The following is a 22813-nucleotide window of genomic DNA, read 5'->3' on the forward strand; positions in this document are numbered from 1 at the left end:
AGGGTGCAGTGCTAGGGGCACAGAGGGATGAGGCCTTATGGAACGACTTGGAAGCCTCCCTCCCTTCTCCTCCAAAGTCCGGCTTTGCCTTCTTATATTCTTTAATGTCTCCACACCCCCAAACAATTCAAATATGGCTCCTTCTGAGCCTCAGCAGGAACACTAGTACCCAGATGTCTCCAGGTGAAATCCAGACCATCTTTCTGTAAACCTGGGGGATGTCATTTACAACCACAGGAAGAAAGTGTGGCATGTGATCGGTTGTGAGAGTGTTCTTGGTTCAATTCAAAATTCTAATGTGGTGTATAAATTAATATGGTCTTCTGACCTATAAGATTCTTATTTTAGAGTTTTAAAAACATGAATATAAACACCCAAATATCAAGTTTGGACTGTGCTTTTCCTTGTTTAAAAGTTTATTTATTAGAGAGAGAGAGAGGAAGGGAGGGAGCGGGGGAGGGGCAGGGAGCGGGGGAGGGGCAGGGAGCGGGAGAGAGAGAATCTCAAGCAGGCTCCACGCCATCAGTGTGGAGCCCGATGTGTGGCTCAGTCTCACAACCTTGGAATCAATGATCTGAGCTGATATTTTTGACTGAGTATTTTAACTTGAGTATTTTGAGTCCTTAAAAATAGTAGGATGCCTCTTCCATTCTAGACACTGTGCTAGGTGCTAGGGACAAATGAATAAGCTGAGACCCCTGCAGCATATGAAACCTGTGACACCCCTGCTGACATTTCTGAGGGACTGTCGGGACTGTGGGAAGCATGAATGGAGATTGGCAAATGTGAATCTGATTTCTAAAGGGGTAGGGATGCAGTTTCTTAAAATGTACATATCTGTGAGCCTCAAATCACTGTGGTAAGGCTCACAGCTGGATTCCAAAAGATTCACCATGAAATAGATCATGTAGATGATGAACATCATTTCCTTCTCTGAAAGGGTTAATGGATTAGCCGATGGGGGTAACTAGTATATCTGGATTTCTGCAGGATATCTGCCAAGGCATTTGTGTAGTGTCTTGTTGGCTAAGGTGAAGAAATATGAGCTAAAAATCCAGGGTGTTGGCAATTTTGTTGAATAGCCACCCCTAGAGAATAGCAATGAATGATTAATGGCTACCTAGAAGGGCATTTCTTCTTCTTCTGCTTTTTTTTTTTTTAGTGTTTATTTATTTTTGAGACAGACAGAGAGAGAGGGAGTAGGGTGTGAATGTGGGAGGGGCAGAGAGAGAGGGAGACACAGAATCTGAAGCAGGCTCTAGGCTCTGAGCTGTCCGTACAGAGCCCGATGTGGGGCTTGAACTCAAGGACCATGAGGTCATGACCTGAACCAAAGACGGATGCTCATGAAAGGGTATTTTTGATAGTGATGGCTCAGTCCAGTTATTGTCAACATTTAAAAAGATCAGGTATTAGGGCATGTCAGTGGCTCACTTGGTTAAGCATCTGACTCTTGCTTTCAGCTTATAATCTTATCTCATGGTTCATGAGTTCAAGCCCCATGTCAGGCTCTGCCCTGGCAGCATGGAACCTTCTTGGGATTCCCTCTCCCTCTCTCTCTCTCTCTCTCTCTCTCTCTCTCTGCCCCTCCCCCACTCATGCTGTCTCTCTCTCAAAATAGATAAATACACTTTAAAAAGATCAGGTATTAATATAAATAGAGAATGTGCTAGTCAGATTTATAGATGATACTAGTTAGGATTTTACATAGTGGATAAGTGAGATGACAGGATTAGAATTCATTCTTCATTCCTCATGAAAAAACATTAAAGTTGGTAGGATGGAACAAATTTAATGAGGTAACATTAATGAAATCTACTATGGTGGTCCAAAACAAGGAGACAAAAACCCAGCTACACAGGTACCGGATGGGGTACATGTGACTTAGTTTAGATATTTGAGAAGCACGTAGGAATTTCAAGTGTCACTCTGATATAGTTGCCACAACAGCAAATTCAGTATTAATAGCAAGACAGTGCTTGGAATTGTGTTTTATCCTGCGCAAGTCCCAATCATACTCTGAATTTGCGAAATGTTAAAAAATTGAACCATGTTCAGGGGATCTGGGTGGCTCAGTCAGTTAAGCATTGCAACTGACTCTTGATTTTGGCTCAGGTCATGGTCTCACAGTTTGTGAATTTGAGCCCTGTACTGTCAGTGCAGAGTCTGCTTGGGATTCTGTCTTTCTCTCTGCCCCTTCCCCCCTCAAAAATAAAGAATATAAAAAAATTGGACCATGTTGAGAGGAAAGTGACAAGGGCATTGAGGAAGGAAACCAGAGAGAATGAGGAAGCATTGGAAAGGAACTTCTTGGGGTATCAAAGAGGACATAAACATTTCATTAGTTCCAAAGGTTACATTAAAGACCAGTAAGTGGAATTTGCAGAGAGCCACATTATAGTTAATGTAAGGACTTTGTATCAATTAGAGCAGTCTGAAGTTGGGAGGACAAGAGATTGATTCCTATCATCAGTGGTGTTTGAATATCACTTTAATCATCAGAAGAGTGTAGGATCATCATTTATGACCTTTAAGGTTCCCTTCAACCTTAAGAGTCTTAGTTCCAGAGCTGTTTGCCAACCATTTATTGTACAGTGGCATTGACTTAGCTCTTTTGGTCACTGTCAGGCTGTACTTTTAGAAGTTGGGGAGATGGAGTAAGCGAGACCATACAGTCCCTTTCTCCATCTCAAGGTGAAAGCCCTGGAGAGCAGACGATGGGATTGCAGACATTTTTAACAGTCTGAGTTATGATGTCAGCAGGGGAAGAACTGGACAACCAGGGCAACTGCTTAATTGATACATACAAGGCCAATGGGGTAAAACCATCACCCAGAAACTCCATTTCCAGTGTGGTCTCCAATGGTTTCTGGCAGAGCGACCATTCAGTGCTATGGGTGAGTCTTGCTGTCATTTAGCAGAATGGCATGGTGATCCGTGATTGTTTGCCTATAATAGTGTCAGCTTTTCAAAAAAACATAGGTTGTGGTTGTTGACAGTTCTATTCCAATTATACACATTGCATTAAAAATACTTCCCAGTTTTAATCTTCCTTTAAGGAGAGTTTGTAATCTATCTGGCCAATACAGTAGCCACCAGCCATATTTGGCTATTGGGCACTGAAATGTGACTAGTGTGTTTAGAATTTAAATTTTAAACTTAAAGACATATTCAATTCAGGGGTACCTGGGTGGCTCAGTCGGTTAAGCGTCCGACTTCGGCTCAGGTCATAATTTCACGGTCTCTGAGTTCCAGCCCCGTGTCGGGCTCTGTGCTGTCAGTTCAGAGTCTGGAGCCTGCTTTGTATTCTGTGTCTCCCTCTCTCTCTCTCTGCTCCTCCCCCACTCACACTCTGTGTCTCTCTCTCTCAAAAAATAAATAAATGTTAAAATAAAATAAAATAAAATAAAATAAAATAAAATAAAATACTTCCCAGTTTTGAATAGAGTGGGGCTTACTTACGTGATGTGAGTGGCAGGCAGACCTTACATTAGGCACAACCAAATGCTACCCTCTGTAGGTATATAAACCCACTATTTGACCCATAGGACATGTATTTATTCAAGAGACAAGGAATATGATAATACATGGCTTTTCTTTTTAGCAGCTTATATCAAGTATTTGCTGATCAATACAACTCAGATCTGTGTTTAATATTAATTCTATATTTCTTGGTTCTTGGCAATTGTATAAAGTTCAGTGCTGCCCATTTACTGGAGGAACTGATAAGTTTTTGATAAAAATAGTTCACTATGAAATTTCAGACTAATTTTTAACTCTAGTGTAATTCTTTTTGCACTTACGGTACACACAATAGAAAAGCTACCAAACAACACAAGAGTTAAATATTTTCTAACAATACTAAGCTCAGAAAAGAGCTTACATAGCATTTTTTCTGCTTGCTTTACATTTATATTTGTGTCACAATACAAATAGGGCTTTTACAGTCCAAGATTAATGCTATGGTTTTCTATGTTCATTCTATATCATCCAAACTGCAGTTGGACCAAACAACAACAAAAAATAATCAACTGAATGCTGAACAACTCATTGAAAAATACTTATGGATGCTCCGAGTCAATATCAGAAAAAAAAATGTCCCAGAATATATGCATAACTCACCATTTTTATTTTGGTAAAACTCCAGAGAACAGTTGTGAGGATTCAATATAAATAATCTGTGTAAAGCTCTGCCAGAGATTAGCTCAGGGTAGCTAGTTTTTATGTAACACTCTTATCATCATCATTAGTAGTACTGATAATGTAATTAATAATATTAGCACCTGAATCTAGAATCAAGTAGATCATCCATTTGATATGTGGAAGGGCTGTTTTTCACTTTATGCCTAAAGTTTTCCACTGGTTCAAAAACAGCTGATTAAAAAGCAATGAAAACTAATAATCTAATTTCTGTGCCTGCAAGTATCATCACTGGCTGGGCACACACAACCAGTAGTGGTGGATTAAATGGCAGGCTCAAGGTCTGTTTAATCTAACTACAGCTAATCTTTACTAAACAGACTTGTCAGATGTAATTTGCTCTATGGCTGCCCCGCTCAGAAAGTAGCCGCTTGGAAGTAAAATGTCTACTGGTACTAACATACGTCTCCTTTTTAAGTAGAAACAATTGTGGTATAGAAAGCAAGAATGGTTTTAGGTTTAAGAAAGTGGAGTTCATGAATCCTTTAACCACGTCTACAGGAGTAAATGTTTCTAATGCAGAACAATAAAGGCAAAAGTCAAGAAATAAATTGCATGTCATTATATAATATGTCTGCTAATTTTTCTTTTATGATTTTCTTTGGATTTAATGATTCAATATAGGCTGCCTTGAATATAAATGTAAGCAATTGTTAAGAAAATTACTTCCAAGAAAACAAGCAGAATCTTTCCTCCATTAAAAGGTTTTCATCTGTTAAACACTCTCATATCTTAGGGCAGATTAGATTTTAGTGTTTAGAGAAAATGAAATGCTGGAAGCTAAGATTATCACAGAATCACAGGGCTGGAAGATCATCAAGAGGTCACTTAGTTCATCCTGTCACCGTTCAAAATAGCATCCAAGAAAGAAAAGTATTCATACTCTTCTTGAAAATTTTCAGCATAAACTCCATTTGAGCCTTATCTGAGATAGCCTTCTTTTGTTTGCTCTTTGTTTTTAATATGTAAATTTCTGAAGGAATTTTGAAAAAAAATATTTAGGGGGTTTTATCATAGAAGCATCAGAGCTACAGTGAGGAAGGCAACACCCTTTGGGTTTTATACTCCCAAAGAAACAACCCTGACATCTGGAAACACGGAGACACCCATTAAGAAAGGAGGCCTGGGAGGATGCAGAGAATATAGATTCAAACCAAGCATTACAAGGATGAAGAACCAAGACTATGGAGAATAAATTAGTGCTACATTACTTGCAGAGGAGAAGATACGGGCCATTTTGGGAGAGACTTTACTTAGATATTAGGAAGAATTTACTCAAATTGAGGAGGTAGGCTAAACACTGAAATGAGTTCCTGTTTGTATTATACAGTGTCAATCTTTAGTGATAATCTTTTCTTAAAGAAAGATTTTAATGTTGGAACTAGTTTAAGCAAAATAGTTTCCTGGAAAATGGAAGGATGACCTCATTAAATGAAGTCAAACTGACTGAATAAATATTTGATACCTATGATTCTTTTTTTTATTACAATTTTTTTTAAGTGTTTATTTTTGTCAGAGAGAGAGAGACAGAGCATGAACAGGGGAGGGGCAGAGAGAGAGGGAGACACAGAATTGGAAGCAGGCTCCAGGCTATGAGCTGTCAGCACAGAGCCCGACGCAGGGTGCTAACTCACAAACCACGAAATCATGACCTGAGCCTAAGTCGGATGGTCCACCGACTCAGCCACCCAGGCGCCCCAATACCTGATTCTTTAAGATTTAAAAATCATCTCCAGAATTTTCTGTTCATCTCCATAACATGAAATATAATTCTCCTAATACCTAACATGCATGGTCAAAAATCCAAAATATTTCATCTCTGTCTCACCAAGCTTATAATTAATTTAGGAGTGCCCTCACCTCTATTCCTACCAGCTCCAATTAAATAGGTTTAAGACCTTTTTCAGATTAGTGTTAGGTAAAAAATATAAAAGTATACTTGGGAACAATTAAAGCTATATTTCAATTAACAAAATGTAATAATGGGAGCTGGTTTCATAACTAGCCAGACCAAATAAAGAGATATGAATAGACAATGAAAGACAGCTATGAAATTGCTTGGTAAAATAATTATCATTTCTCTTTGCTTTTCCAGTTCCCTGGTAATATACAATCCATTCTTAAGTTTACTGTGAACAAATGTCTTTGTGTTGAATTACTTTAAAAATCAGACTCCAAAATATATATATAGCTAAATCATCAGACAAGGTTTCTGCACATGTCCATGAAGATAAAAGCGCCAGATAGAGAACACCAACTTCTTGGACGGGAGATTTGGGTTTAGGCTTGTTTAGAGGAAACAGCCAGTAGGATCAGTGTTTCTCTCTAGCAGCCAGGGAGTACTTACCTGCTTCTCCTAGTCACAGCCTATGTTGCTATTAGTGGATTCTAAGTAAAGACATAAGTTTAGTTGAAAGGGCATCTATCAGACCTGAGTTTTAATCTCTGTTAGTTACTGGTTGGGTGAACCTGAACAAATAACTTTCTTTGAGGATAGTGTGTAAGACTATCGACTATCATTTCTTACAAGCATTAGTTCCCTTTCCTGTGGGGTGGGGAAGGCATTGTGATAGCATGTATGGGAGTGGCTGTATTTTAAAAGCAAATATGGATGAGAAATGACTCTTTTTAGTCTCATGTTCCAGAAATGGAACTTTTACCTCTGTACATGTGGCTGAGAGTTTTAGAATTTTAAAATGATCTTATTGACAATATTTATAGTAATTAAAAAGCGTCTTTACAGAAAAATCCCAATATATTAACTTATAATAAGAAATATATCCATCAACCTAATGAGTTATATTGACTGCTGTATTTTCTCCCTGTAGGTATAGATATATACACATAAGTAGATGAGAAGAAGAATTCTAATCAATGAACTGATTACCAAGTGAATGTGGGTTCAGGACCTGGCAAGTGTAAATGGCTGATGTTTCAAAGCCATGACAACCTAATGGATTTTTCTCTCTTCAGGGATATATTTGCTCCATGGTCTAGAGATCCATGTTCTCGGGCCAGGATCTTCTTACCCTATTAGGGCTGGAAAGGCACTTCCCATATTTACTCCTTTGAACTTCCTTCTTCTGTACCAACTTCTGATGGACAAGAATGCTTACTTGTAAGAGATTTTTAGTTAAGTATAAACTAGAAGCTGAAATTTTAAGCTGAAATACTTTTTATTAGTTTTCATGGAAGCTCTAGGTAATAACTGTGCAAATGATATATTGACTTTATCAGGAAGCAAGATTGAGTTTCAGCAACTTCTCCATCTATGCAGTTCTGGAAAATCATGATGCTTGGTGAAAAGTTCTCTCTTTAAAAAAGAATAAATGTTTTTCCTTAGCATGAACATTATATTTCAGTTTTTCCATATAAGAATCCCTCCTCGAAATGTTTATTTTTGGCAAAAGCTTACAGAATTATATAAAAAGATGACAATTGATGAAAACAGAAACACCATAATAATGGATTCTGGGATTACGAGACTGAGAACTGGGAATCAAGCCCAGTTCAACATTTACAATAATGGGACACTCACTTGTGTTTCATGTTATGTGAGGGGTGGTGGAAAACAAGGAAGTGTGAGGGAGTCTTACGCTTTTCTGCCCATTTAGTTCATTGTTGCATCAGAAAGTGATATAACTCACAGTTCTCCTGTAAGGCTATGTAAGGACACCGAGTTCTCAGGGAAGATGATGTGTCCAATTTAGAAGCTGCAATACGGGTCAAATAAATGTAAATGGGAATAATAAATGCCTTTGGGAAAGTCTTGGACTAGGAAAAGCCTTGGGGTATTGGATATTGGAACTGTGGCATGTAAGGAAACTATGATAGCACTCCATTTGGACATTTTATTAGATGGAACGATTTTTAAAAGGAAGAAATTTCTGTATTTCATACATTTAATTTATACTTTAATACTTGAAATGTTTCTTTTGATTACACGTTTTCTCTATTTTTATAACAGAGTAAGATGGCTAAAATCTCCATGTGTGTGTGCATTTACACACACACACACGCATATACATATATGTATGTATGTATATGTATATATGCATATGTATGTGTGTATATATATATATATATATGTATATATATATATATATGGAGAGAGAGAGTGGGAATCATTATATGAAAGTAATCCACTGTGCTTATTTAAGGGTCAAGTCCATCTAATTCTGAGTTAGAAAATAGCACACTGGGGTGCTGATTCCTTTTATTACTGATCTCTAAGCAGGGAGCCTGAGGATGGTACTTCAGTGACATTCCTCTCTGGTAATGCTCCTTGTTTTACAGATTTATTTTTAAAACATCTGTGTCCTGAATACATAGATACTGTTCAGTAGGTCCCATAGCAAATCACATAAATTTAAAAAATATTACTTCGTAATATGTTATCTTACTAGTAGATCTGATGTAATGGAGTTTATATTTCAGTGTGTACAAAAAATTTTTATAATATTTATTTATTTTGAGAGAGATAGAGAGAGAGAGAGAGAGAGCAAGTGTGAGCAGGGGAGGGGAAGAAAGAGAGGGATACAGAGAATCCCAAGCAGACTCCACACTGTCAGTGCAGAGCCTTATGTGGGGCTCGATCCCATGAACTATGAGATGTTAAGAGTCAGATGCTTAACTAACTGAGCCACCCAGGCGACCCCCAAATTTTTAATAATATAAATATTTTCACAAAATTGGTATCACTTCCTGGGTCTTTAAGTACATTTTAAGTTTGAAAGAGACAGTTTCTGAATCTGGAAGCATTTAAGTATCCAGCACACACAATGTGTTTTAAATCATCTGCCTTTGACAGCTAACATGCCAATATTTAGACTTTTGCATGTGAAATTAGGGCTGGAATCTTTCAATGAATTTTAAAAATCCTTAGCTTTATTGGCTAAATTTAAGAGTCTTGAGATCAATAAATAAGGGAAAATTATATGTTATAAGTTATTGTGAAAAGAAATTATATTTCTAATTAGCTAAAAAATTTGACTTATGGATGAATGAACTTCTTGGTGCTTTGTCCTCTATAGGGGTAAAGTATGAAATGATATTAGAGGGTATTGCTGAGTCAGTGCTTAGGGAGCATTTTGAGAACCTTGGACTTCATATGCCACACCCATTGAAAAGCAGTTTTGCTGATAGCTCATAGAGTGCAATATGGAGAGAGAATGCAAATACTGTAGACACGTTACCCTTTTTATTCAGCCTTAATATATCACTCGTGTGGGGTTACTTATACTTGTTCATACCAGCAGCCACAACGACCATCTTAGTGAAGGAGAACTGATAAAGAAAATGAAAGGAAAAAATGGAGGCACATAAGAAAGAGGGAAGAAAAAACAGGCAAGGTAGAAGCCCCCCAATTGCAAGTTATTCTATAGGCAGATATAAATGATAAGATTTGTTTACTCTTGAACTTTTGCCAGATGTAATTATAAACCTTTTGGTATTTCTCTTCAGTTAAGATTTTAAGCTCTGAAAATCTCAGCACATCTTTTCCACGTCACAGGACGGATGCCACGTGGTCATTTTATAGAAGGGCCATTGCTTACCCACATGGATGAGAGCAGGGAGAAAGGGTGCTGCTTGATTTAAATACCCTCACTCAGAATTTACTGTGGATTTAAAATCTCTGACTTAATGTTGCATTAACTACTGGTGACTGCTTTACTGCCTTTAAAACATGCATATATAATTGGATACTGTAATGCTTTGTCGGTAAAATAAATACCAACTCACACTAAAATAAATACTCTGCATGATGAAGTTCATGCAGACATAAATTAATCATTTACCAGTTAACCAATATGCACAGGAAAGAAATAGATCACTTATTAAAGGTTGCCTCATCTATAAAATGGGAAAAATAAAATACCGATATATTTTACAGTGGCGCTGTGAGGAAAAATATATAAAATTATTGCTAAGCAGTTTACAAACCATAAAATGCAGTATGAACATTAAATTAATAATATTTGTACTAATTCAGATTCAACACCCTCTGCATTAAATATATCTTTTTGCCTATTGAAGCACACACAAAACCAAGCTGAGGCTTTTTATTTAATTTTTAATGGTGTCTTCAGAATTCTGCAGAGCATTGCAGAAGTTATTGGTTATGTTAAAAACTTTTCAGTGGCTCACTCCCACCATTTCTAAGATACAGTTCTTGGCCATTCACATCCCCAAGCCCCTTTTTAAAATCCTCTCCCAGAGAGCTTTATGTCTTTCACTTGCATGGCCATAGTAGTTATGAAGGGAACATAGTCTTGAATTTTTTAATCAGGTGGAAGTTGTTAACATGCTATGTGCCTTGATTTATTCTAAATTTTAGGTTGAAATAGGGAAACATTGTTACACTGGGTGGAGGGCAGGTGCGTTGGGTCTCTGTTGCATAACTGCAGGGTAATCCTGTGCTGGGACCGCAGCATGGCCTGAAGCAGCAGAGTCCCAAGGCCATCATGCTGCTCAGAATGTTAGAGGCTTTGGAGACAAATCAAGCTTCTGTTTCTCAGAAACAGTTTCTCAAGTCTAGAAATATCATTCAGGGGCACAAGGGAGAAGTAAGCAACGTAGAACATAGTTCCTTTTTTCTTCTACTACTTTTTAAAAAAAGGAGTCTTCTTGTTTAGAAGACCAACTTGTACAAAACCTGTAATCTACTCAGCACATTTTTAACATTGTCAGTGTCCCTTTGACTCTCAATGATAAAACACATCAGATGTTTCTTCACTCACTCCCTTATTACAGGGGCTGTTAATATAGAAATACCTCCTCATCTTCCACTGTGAAATGATAAATGGCTGACTGGAGATGTCTGAAATATTGCCAGATCTCCCCAACGTATCGTGTGTCACCAGCAATAATAAACAGTGACTAATCTTTGGTCATGAACTATATTTATGGCTTTCTTGTCATCAGGAAGTACGTATTTTCTTGAATCAGGTTTAAGGATCTAATATTTATGCTAGGAACATGTGTGCTAAGAAAAGGATACCTATTTATAGAGCTTAGCATTTCCATCTCTCTCTCCCTCTCTCCCTCTGTCCCTCTCTCCCTCTCTTTTCCATCAAGATTCACCCGAGTGTTCTGATCAGGAATCTAATTTATCCCAGTCAGTTCACCATTTTGGTAATAACAATCTCCTCATCTAATAGGAAAGGAATATGGCTAAAATGCAAATTTATCCCAGTAAAGCTTGTCAGTGATCAGTGAAAAGAAAGCACAGTGAAACTGTTTCTTCCATTTCCAAAATCCACCTGGGGGTTGGGGGATCAAAGATGTCCTATAGGAGCTATAATGGCAGAACACGAGAAGATAAGGACTAACAGAAGGGAAATGAAAGCTTTGAGGGAAATGAAATAAGGTCAATAAGTGTGTAATTTTACTTCAATTCAGTTTAACTAATATCTATCAAGTGTCTGCCAGATACTAGGCATTGGAGTAGGTGCTTGGTCAAAAATAACAAAAATTGCTGCCCTCATGAAGCTTACATTCTAGTGGAGGGAGACAGAAAATAAATAAGAAAACCACAGAAATTATTAGAGAATGACCAGTATTATGGAGAAAAATAAATCAAGGAAGGAAAATAGTGTGGGAAGGGGTTACATTTTTTTTCATTTATTTTTTATTTAAAAAAATTTTGGGGGCGTGCCTGGGTGACTCAATCGGTTAAGACTCTGACTGCAGCTCAGGTTATGTTCTCATGGTTCATGAGTTTGAGCCCCACATTGGGCTCTTCTGTTGACAGTGCAGAGCCTACTTTGGATCCTCTGTGCCCCCTTTCTCCCTGCCTCTCCCCACCCCCATCTCTCTCTCTCTCTCAAAAACAAACAAACATGCTTATTTTTGAGAGAGAGACAGTGCGTGAGTGCAGGAGCATGTGTGCAAGTGGGGGAGGGGCAGAGGCAGAGAGAAAGAAGACAGAGGATCCCAAGTGGTCTCTGCCTCGACAGCAGAGAGCTCGATGTGGGGCTTGAACTCAGGAGCTGCGAGATTATGACAAGAGCTGAAGTCAGATGCTTAACTGGCTGAGCTACCCAGCCTCCCGCCCTTTTTTTTTTTTAAAGGAAGGGGTTGCATTTTTAGAAGAGTAGTCAGTGAAGGTCTTATTGAGAAGTTGACATTTGAACAAAGACTTGAAGGAGATGAGAGAGTAAATCATGTGTAGTCCTGGGGGAAGACTGTCTCAGACAAGAAATAGCAAGTGCAAAGGCCCTGAGACAGAGATATGTCTGGTATACCGACAGAACTGTAAGGAAACCAGAGTAATTAGAGTGGAGTGAATGTATGAGTTGGGGCAGGAGATGGTGGTCATGGTGGTCACATATATGGCATTGAGGACCATCATTAGGCTCTAGCTTTTACTCAGGTTGAAGTGGATCTACTGGAGAGTTCTGAGTCAAGGAACAAAATTATCTGACTCATACTTTATTGAAAATAGACTGTAGGAGGCAAGGGGTGAAAGCAAGGAAATAATTAAAGTGAGAAGTTCACCTCTCTTGTCTGTATATGTTTAATGGATATGAGCCAGAAATTAATGAGAGACAATAGTATACAATTACATTCAAATATATTGAAGTTGTAATTACACAAAGCTATAACTGGTTGGAAGAGAGATTTAATAAAGCAATCAATTTATTAATCAATTAATAAAGCAAAAGTTGGTGAGTTTGAAAACATTTTAGACTAAAGTGATGAGCAACTAATGATAAAAAGTATATTAAGGATTAAGAAATTCAAACATCTATTGCTAAGGAATAGATTAAAAAGTAATCTCCCTCCTTGACACAGTCTGGGTTGTGGAATTAAACCTTGAGATGGTCTCCTCACATGCCTTCCAGCCTCCTGCTTCTCAGGAGCTGGAAGTAAGGGAAACCTGAGTTGAGAAGACACCAAACTCCCAAGAAAATGAAGGAGGGTGTAGTTTGGATTATGTGTAAATGTTTTTGTTTTCAAATTTAAAACATTTGAATGATGGGAGCACAAAAAAAAAAAAAAAAAAAAAAAAAAGAGTTGGGTCTTCTCCAGGGAACAAAGAAAAGAGAAAAATAAAAATACCAATGAAAGGTGAACTTGGCCTTATTGTCAACCTTCCTGGCAGTGGGAATTATTAGGTTATGAAACACAGCTCTCCCCATCTCTCCTGGGCCAGTTAGCCTTAGAACAAATTGAACCTGAAAAAGTGTCAAAATTCACAGTAGGAGCGCCCACTCAGAGCTCCATTTCTCTCTCTGAAGTAGGTTACTACATTCACCTAGGGAAATTTCTATTGAATTATAATTAGGTGGCTAATTAAAAAGTGGATTATCAACTATATTAAAATATGCCGGAAAGATGTGCACATCATTCATTCTTTAATTTAGGAAATCCATCTTTTCCTTAAAAAAAAATTCTCACTGGGAAATTCCATGTATAATATGTACCTTTTCTTTTTTCTTCTTAAATCACTTTTATTGAAGTAAGTCTAAGATTTTTTGTTTATTGAGGCTATGGATTATTTTGAGCTTCCTCTGTTAATAAAAAGTATCTACACATCATAGTTACCATTCTTACAATAAAAACCGGTGGCTATGATAACAACCTCAAGGCAATGCAAGGTCTCCAGAAGAAATGGTAATAATTATTCACTACTGATAAATGTCAAATGCTGCATGTATCATTTAATTCTCTCAACAACCCTGTGACATAATTTTCTACCTATTAAACAGATGAGGAAACTGAGCTCAGAGAAGACAAACCATTCAAGGTCACACAGCTTGAAGGTCATAAAGCTGAAATTCAAACTCAGGTCTCTTTGACCTTGAAGGTTTTGCATTAAGCAAGAGTTTTCCCTCTCTAAACTGTTTTAACATAAAGCTAAAACTATTTTGTTGCATTCAATTTGTTTTAAAATTGATAACATTTGTGTACCATATATAGTCAAGATCTTATGTTAACCAGAAGACCATATTTCCATTTGCCAGACAAATGATGTCCAGACATCAACTTATTTTGTAAAGTAAATGATCATCAAGGGGCGCCTGGGTGGCTCAGTCGGTTAAGCGTCAGGTCATGATCTTACGGTCCGTGAGTTCGAGCCCCGCGTCGGGCTCTGTGCTGACTGCTCAGAGCCTGGAGCCTGTTTCGGATTCTGTGTCTCCCTCTCTCTCTGCCCCTCCCCTGTTCATGCTCTGTCTCTCTCTGTCTCAAAAATAAATAAACGTTAAAAAAAATTAAAAAAAATGATCATCAGGAGACTCATGAGCCATTACTATTAGCAAGAGTTAGAAAGTAATAGTCACCTGGTACGATAAGTTACTTTTTATTTGTCTTTTCCTGTTTTTTTCCTAATTTCTAAGAAGGTACAAATTAAATGATAGCCCATGGACTTTGGTACAATCCTATCTATGAGTTTGGTAGACTAGTCAGGCATTAAGTGGGTCAGTCCATTCCTGAAGGCACCTAAAAATTGGACAGTCCATCTGATGACTTAGCAGATAGGCATTATTGTACTGGAATGGGCTTACTGAATTGCTTGTAGTACCCAGTCCTGATACCACCAGGGTGATTTGGAGTTTCTTATCAAACAAATAATGACAACAATAACAATGTAATTATACTAATATTTTTTGAGGGCCTACTGTATTTCAGACATTATGCTCATTACATACATGACTTCACTGTTCTCCAGTGTTTCTCAGTCCTGGCACTATTGACCTTTGGACCAGTGGACTCTATTTTGGGGGGCTGTCCTGTGCATCTTGTATAGCATCGTCCCTGGCTTCTACTCCCCAAATGCCCATATCACACCCACTGCCTCCAGTTGGGACAGGCCAAATCATCTCCAGGCATTACCAAATGTCTCCTGGTGGGAAAAAAAAATCACCCCTAGTTTAAACGAACCTCTGTTTTACTTCCTCAATAACTTTAGGAGGTTGGTACTATTAGACTAGTAATATTATTGATGAGGAAACTGTGGCTCTGTGAGTTTCAAGTAAAATGCATAAGGTCTCACAGTTAATAAATTATAGAGCTGGAATGCACATAGATTGCCTGCCTCTTTTGAAGGCTGTTACTATGTGGTTCGAACTCACAAGTGATCTTCACTTCTGTATCTTGTTGTGGGGTGTGGCCCTGGGAGGGAGGAAGGCATGCACATGACATAGTATGTGGAACTTTTATTGCACCATGGCCTTTTATTTGGCAGATTAATTCCATTTTAATTGGAGTTCTGGAAACTAATGAAAAAAAATTACAAGTGTTATATGGTCTGTTCTCAGGGTTTTTGAATCTGTCTGATTTAATTCTAACCAATTAGCATGCTATTATGGAGGAGTATTATGTTGAGAATCAATATCACACTAAACACTAATATTTTATTCAGTATTAAAAATTTATACGAGTGGTAATACATGTGCTTTATTTCTACTTTGTCTAAATGAGAAGAAATGCTTCCTTAGGGCGATTCCAACTACAAAGAAAATGTTATCTTCTTAGGATACTGTTGGCATTATGCTTTACATAGATCATGACTTAAGTGAATTAATAAAACTTAATTGAATGAAAATTGCTTCTTTTACTATAAAGTGTATGAATTTTAAAGTGTATCAAAAATTGTTCTCCATTTTATATGTATATCTCATGTTAGATGTCAATAAAAGTACATTATTGTCCAATATTGCCAAAAAGGTCAAAATAATTCATACTTATCCTGATTTTAGGATATCCATCCTCTTTCCCTCCCTCCCTTGCTTCCTTTTCTTTCTTTGTCCATTTGGATACTCTATCCTTTTTTGATTCTGCTATAAACTTAGGCTGGAATTGGTACCCAAATGTATCCAGACTCTGCATTTTGTGTCTTTTTTGCTAAGAGGAACTAATAAGCTAGATAAACTATAAATGGGGTGACATGTAATAACCATCTAGAGATAGTTCAATTAGGTATGATTTCAGAACTGGATTTCCAGATCACCTTTCCAGATTGTGTCCCCGGATGCCTTTCCCAGCATCTGGCCTTGTCAAGTACTTGGGTCTTAGATCCTGGGCCCACTGTGTGTATCCTGTGAGGCGCTTCCTGGCCTCTCTTCCATCTACTTTTTCTACTCTCCTAAATTCAGTAGCATTTTCAAGCTTCCAAACTTGGGCAGCACGGAAAAATTTCTACAGTTTGGATACAACAAAGGCATTTACAATTTTTATCACTTATGCACTTTAATTCACAACTTCTCAAATATTTGAAAACTAAGAGAAAACAAACCCTTAAAAAATATCCCTAACTTGTTGAATTATTATACTTGTTCTTTAGTATTAGATTTAGAAAAGCTTTGCTTCATGTTTTAGTGATCTCCCAACTGGGTTGGCAAGATCAATCAGTTAATATGCACATACCTTGAAAAAAACCACCCTTTGAGAAAAGGTCGCTTGTAATTCTAAAGGCGTATTAGAAGTTAAAAACTGCCATGCAAAATCAAAGCAAAAAAAAAAAATCATTGAATAAATTAAGCTAACCAAAAAATTAGAAATTGGAAGTATGTTCAGCATAGTAATCACCATTACAAATAGGAAAATTTAAACTAAAAAAAAAACATTTAATGGGTTGACTTTTCTAAAATATTGATTGAATTTCATTAATAACCATTTTATGCATATGGCTATTCTGAAAGTTCCTTTAAAAATGAAAGACTAATGCCTTAATGAGAGGTATTATTACATGAACATATTTGAATCTGGCTTATGAAAAATAGGACTTGAGAATTTAAAATGTGTGCATAAAATGCAAATGGATTTAATTAACTGAAAACCCATAAGACAGAACTTCTTCAAATAAGCAATTACTTTGGGGACTAATAGAGTAAATAGGATCCTGATTCATTAGCACAAATATCCATATGAGAGAAGGATCAGCAAATTTTATTCTTTAAGTTATTTATGCACACATGGTAATATCTCATTAATTTATGGCTTCAATAAATTTAAAATCTTTTGATAATTTGTTCATGAGCTGGGCTGATGTTTACCTTTGATTTGCAAACACTTTACTTATAGGTAGGTAATATATGGTGTTTTAAACATTTATTTTCAATCTTGCATACACTTTTTAGACACAGAATAAACTATTTTCAGTGAACCTCAGGCACTTTACAAGCTCCTACACACATCCAATCTATATGCTAATAACAGAATGTTCATATGATTTATTATTACAGGTCTCCTTAAGGATTTCTACTTTGTAATGTTTTGTTGAAGTTACTACATGTAGTTTAAAGAATAAAAGCCACATTTATTTAAAAGTTATCTATAATTCAGCCTCCCCACAAATTCACATATGCCTCCCTCCCTAATTTGTTACAATGAATAAAATTTATTAATGAATATTCACAACTATACATATAGAATTTTTCCTTTAAACATGCATTAGCACATATAAAGAAAAATAAAATATAGTGAAGGGTGAAAATAACAGATGATTTTGTAGGTGGACAAAGGAATCAACTGTCTCAAATCATTTTTAAATCCTTCAGGCACAATACCTAGAAGAACTTGATAATGTTGCCCTTTCTTTAAAACCTGATTTTGTTCATGTGGGATGAGTCAGTTCTAATCACTTGCAAGGTGATATGTCTTTGCAGTTAAAGACAGTTAGTGCCCAGGCCAAATGGGGGTGGATGCTCCAAGCTAGGGCTTCTGGGATGAAGAGAAATGCCCCTGCACAGCAACCTGGCAGTTCTAAACCTTCCTTGTATGTGGCCATGACTTTTCAGAGTCCACATGTCAGTTTTCACTAGAGAATTACAAGTGTATATAAAGTGGGTAGAAGAGTTATGTTAATTACCAAAACTCGTATGTAGTTCAAAATGACTCCAATTCTAAACCAGATAAAACATGTTAAACTAGAATTTATAAAAACCACAACTGAACTGAAAAAATGGAAATTTTCCTTTTTAATGAAATATTCTGAAGACAAATCTGGATATTATTCACAAGTCATGCCACCTTCATACCAGGAGCATTTCCATTTCTTTTGTAAATACTGTGAGGAAATTAGGAGGAGGGGAAAGGCAATTCTGTTACCCAAATTCATAGTTACTTACCGTACGAAGGGGGAACATAAGCTTCAATTCCATTTTCATAACTTAATCAAGAATACTGGATGAGAGGCCTCTTTCATGTGCTTCTTGAATATTATAAAATCTGGGGAGGACATAAAAACATGGACTATTTCATCATCAAGAAGAAAACTGCTCAAAACAAGACTAGTTTCATATGTCAGTGATTAGTTTTCATCGGAACAAGAGTTATCCCAGCCAGCCATATGCCATGTACACATAGGCCAGCTGCCCACAGAAGTTTGAGCCACATAGGCTGAAATGACCACTCTGCCACTAGAGAAAGATGCCCCAGGGTTGAATTCCACTCAGTATTTGTCTGGGTGAACTTTATGTCCTTAACTTCACTGAGACTCTGTTCCCTCATGGCTCTGGTGGGAGTAATAAGACCAGCTAGTCAATGGCTTGTTCTGACGATCAAGTGAGATGATGTCTGGAAAGACATTTAGTTAATAGTGAACGTACTTATTTATGCCCTGGCTCTTTATCTTAAGGATTTGGGGTGACTTCCAAAAAGAAAAATCATGAAATATGAATAAAAATAACAAGGTTGAGAGTGAAAAAGAAAGGAAGTTCATTATGCTACCTATATATTGGTCAACAGTTGAAATAATTGAAGTTACCATTTGGATTTGAATTTCTTGGAAATTTAGGTAAAAGGAGAACATAATTTCTTCTATAACACCTATTGTTAGGAGAAAAAATGCATTACTTCCCTCAAAGAAATATTCCTGACGCAAAATTCATGGAAAAAAATTTCATGGAAAACAGGATACACGAACAGTGAAATAAAATCAACTATTTAACAAAAGTGGGAATGACTACCTACCATGAAAAATGAAGGGCAAAACAATACTTATGCTTGGAGGTAGTTGTTATTGCTATAAAATCGTATTACTCCTAGAGACAAACATGAAGCTTGAATTATGGAAATCCTAAATATAAACCCGGCTCTCCTCCCTTGTTGTGCCTTCCTAACACACACACACACACACACACACACACACACACACACTCAGTAGTTGGGAGGAGTTTCCCAAGGAAGTCACTGACTGCTGATGACTCTAGGCCAGCCACTGCTCATTAGTAAATAGTGGGTAGAGCTGCAAGCCTGAAGTGTGAACCTAGACGTGATACAACACTGGCAGCTGCACAGCCCATTTCCTGGGGCCAATCCAGAAGGGAAGAAAGAATGATACAACCAAATGATTACACACTTGAACCCTGAACAATGGAGGGGTTAGGGGGTGCTGACCCTGTGCAGTCACAAATCTGCATATAACTTTTGACTTCCCCAAAACTTAAATACAAATAGCCTACTGTTGACCAGAAGCCTCACAGATAACATATGTTACATGTATTATATACTGTATTCTCATAACATAAGCTAGAGAAAGAAAATCATAAGGCAGAGAAAATACATTTATAGTACTGTACTGTATTTATCAAAAAAAATCTGCATATTAGTGGACTCCTGTATTTCAAACCCATGTTATTCAAGGGTCAGCTCTATAAATGAAACCTATCACAACATGAGTTCTTTTCCTTGAAGCTTTTTCTTGGCTTCCTTGAAATCTCACTTCTAATCTTGTAGGAAATGCCTCAAATTTTCCTTCTGGCTCTTCTCCCTTCCTTAAATGTGGGCCTTCACCAAGGTTCTCCACTTAGAAGCAATTTCATTTACACCCATGACTTAAATGTCTTAATTAATACCTTTTTTCACGCTTTCTAGCTAGATCCTCATCCCCATCATCTCCTGAATTTGCTTTTCTTTCATACCTAATACCAGTGGCATTGTCCCTCTCCCTGGCTTGAACACCTGGCGTCCTCTTCATTCTACCCCATCACCACACCTCCCAAACACACACCTCCAACTGATTATAAGCACTTCGTGCACAAGAAGCTCGACTTCCCCTTTCCGTGTTCAAGGCCGTCATCATGGCAGAAATTCACCCACCATCCACCATCTATCTCCCATCCAGACAGGAGCCTCCCATCTCATGTACTCCCTGCTTCCAGTCCCCGTTGATTCGTAATTTTCCTGATGGTCCCAGTTTTCTTCCTAAACCTCATGCTTCCCCACTTGCCTGAAAACTTCTAACACTTCCAGTCACTGTAGGATCAAGTCTAGGACTCCTCAGCAGAGCTTTCCAGGATCCCAGATCTGTGCATTTACTGCTTTCCACACAGCCTCTCTAACCATACCAAACCATTTCTCCTCGCTCTTCTGGCTCCTCCACAAAGTAGTTTTCTGCCACTGCGATTTTGCTTACTAGCTTTCTGCTATCTGAAAGTCTCATCTTTTAACACCCGGTTCCAATATTATCTCTTTCAGGGATCTTCCTGAATTCTTGTGTAAGAATTTTTTGTACCTTTCTCTGCCTACCCAAGGATCCTTAATTGCAACCTAACTGCAAAAATCCCATTTATAGTACTCTGACTTTATTTTCGATAGTTCTAAATAGAGCAGGGCCAAGAACCCTCATAAAGCTTATAATCTGGCCAGGGGAATACCGCTTTATTCACATTTCTAACTTCCATGGGGTAGTAATATTCAATACTCCAATATATGAGTGCTCTATGAATTATACATTAGATGATTTCTAAACATCAAATAGTACTATGAGACGCTCTGAACATAGGGTTAAGAACACCATTCTAGAAGATATTTCCTGAATAAGTGATAGTAACAGAACTGTCCAAATTTGGGACACAGAAGGAATGAAAGGAGAGAGGATGAGGGAAAAAAAAGCACAGGCAGACCTGTTCTTTTTCTCTTTTTTATCTTAACACAAACTTCTTTGATCGTTTCATAAAGATCAAGTAAGGTTTATATCTGAGGGAAGATGTTGCATTTGTTTCAACGAATCAGATCACAAAATATTTAGTCATTATGCATTCGAGAAATAGATCTTATGGCAGATCTTCCATTAAAGCTGGAAAATTTCTTCCTGGTGCCTTTCTTAGCACTAGACACATGTAAGATATTTTAATATTTGTTGATTAAGTGGTTGCTCATCCAGTTACCTCTCTCCAGCTCCCCTCCAATCTCTCACTTCCTCTTTCTAGCCAGACTACTGCAAGTAATTACCAATAGTCATCTTTCTTTTCTTACCTCTCATTGGCAGCTCACACCTCTGCAATCTGACCTTTGTCTCCTCACAGCGTTCACTGGCTGAGGTATTAACTTCTACTCTGAGGTCTCCCTGCTGCTCCCCACCTCCCACCGCTGCCAGTGGGCATGCTCAGACTTTTGTGTTGTAGCAGGTGCAGGGAGAGAAGTTGAAGTTCACCTCAAAGAAGTTGCCGAGAATGTGCCATACAATGTGTCAGCCCACAGCCTCCTTCTACGACACAGGGGTGCCAGCAAGTGGGTGAGGCGAGTCAACACTGCTTTGTGAACATTTGGTTTATTTACCCTGGTCACACTAGCACCACTGGGTGGAGGAACAGGCAGTGTTGTGCTCATAAAATTCCTTGCTGTCAGGTTCCTATTTTCTCTCCAGTTCAGACCCCAGGACCTCGACTCTTCTATTGTCAAAATCCACCCCAGTTCTTCTCTATAATGGTCAACAGCATGTCAAAATGACTTTCCTGTCTATCATGCTGGCTCCCCAAGTATCATGTTAAGAGAGATGTAAAATATGAAATGTGAAATATTCTCAAACAGGCATGACCACAAATAGAACTAGTTATAACTCTATTTCCCATACATATCACTTAGTGATTTCTTTTTATTTTATTTAAAAAAATTTTTTTTAACGTTTATTTATTTTTGAGACAGAGAGAGACAGAGCATGAACGGGGGAGGGGCAGAGAGAGAGGGAGACACAGAATTGGAAGCAGGCTCCAGGCTCTGAGCCATCAGCCCAGAGCCCGATGCGGGGCTCCAACTCGCGGACCGCGAGATCGTGACCTGAGCTGAAGTCGGACGCTTAACCGACTGAGCCACCCAGGCGCCCCAGATTTCTTTTTATTTTAATTCAAAACAATTCTCTCCTGATCAGTGCTCTCCACTCTTGCTAAATAAAATAAACAGTTCTCAATCTTCCACATTCAAGCCAATTGACCACTCCCACCCTCCTGAAATGAAATCCTTGCTCCCTTCCCCTCCCCACCCCCCAGCCATGATCCAGCAGTTTCCAGGGTTTCCTTCTATTTCTCTCACTATCCCTTATTTCATCCTCTACAGGCTCATCCTTCACTACCTGGATGCATGGACTTGAATTTCTTAAGACTTTGGTCCTAGCATTCTCTTCTACCACTCACTTTATAATCTTTCTCTAGGCAGTCATATCCATCTATGGATCATATCCATCATATCCACAACTATGAATTAAAGATGTGTCACGAGTTTATATCCAAACTGTAGAGCTTTCTGACAAGCTCCACACCCATAATCCAATGTCTTTTTTGCTCTGTCCTGTAATGTTTCCTGAAGAACTCAAACTCCACATGTCCAACTGAACTTAGCATCTGTCTTTGCAAACTTGTTTCTCCTCTAGCGTTACCTGACACTTCTC

General features: G+C 37.9%; 1 protein-coding gene across 4 annotated transcripts in view; it reads right to left on the minus strand.

Annotated features, from left to right (window-relative positions):
• Window positions 1-22813, minus strand: part of RHOBTB1 (Rho related BTB domain containing 1) — a 122294-nt gene that overhangs the window by 88669 nt on the left and 10812 nt on the right. For all 4 annotated transcript variants that reach the window (XM_049646123.1, XM_049646119.1, XM_049646120.1 and 1 more), the window contains exon 2: window positions 18276-18375. The gene's annotated coding sequence lies outside the window, so the exon portion shown is untranslated. The remainder of the gene's footprint in view (window positions 1-18275; window positions 18376-22813) is intronic.

Source organism: Panthera uncia, chromosome D2 (genome assembly GCF_023721935.1).
Source record: "Panthera uncia isolate 11264 chromosome D2, Puncia_PCG_1.0, whole genome shotgun sequence".
Lineage (NCBI taxonomy): Eukaryota > Metazoa > Chordata > Mammalia > Carnivora > Felidae > Panthera > Panthera uncia.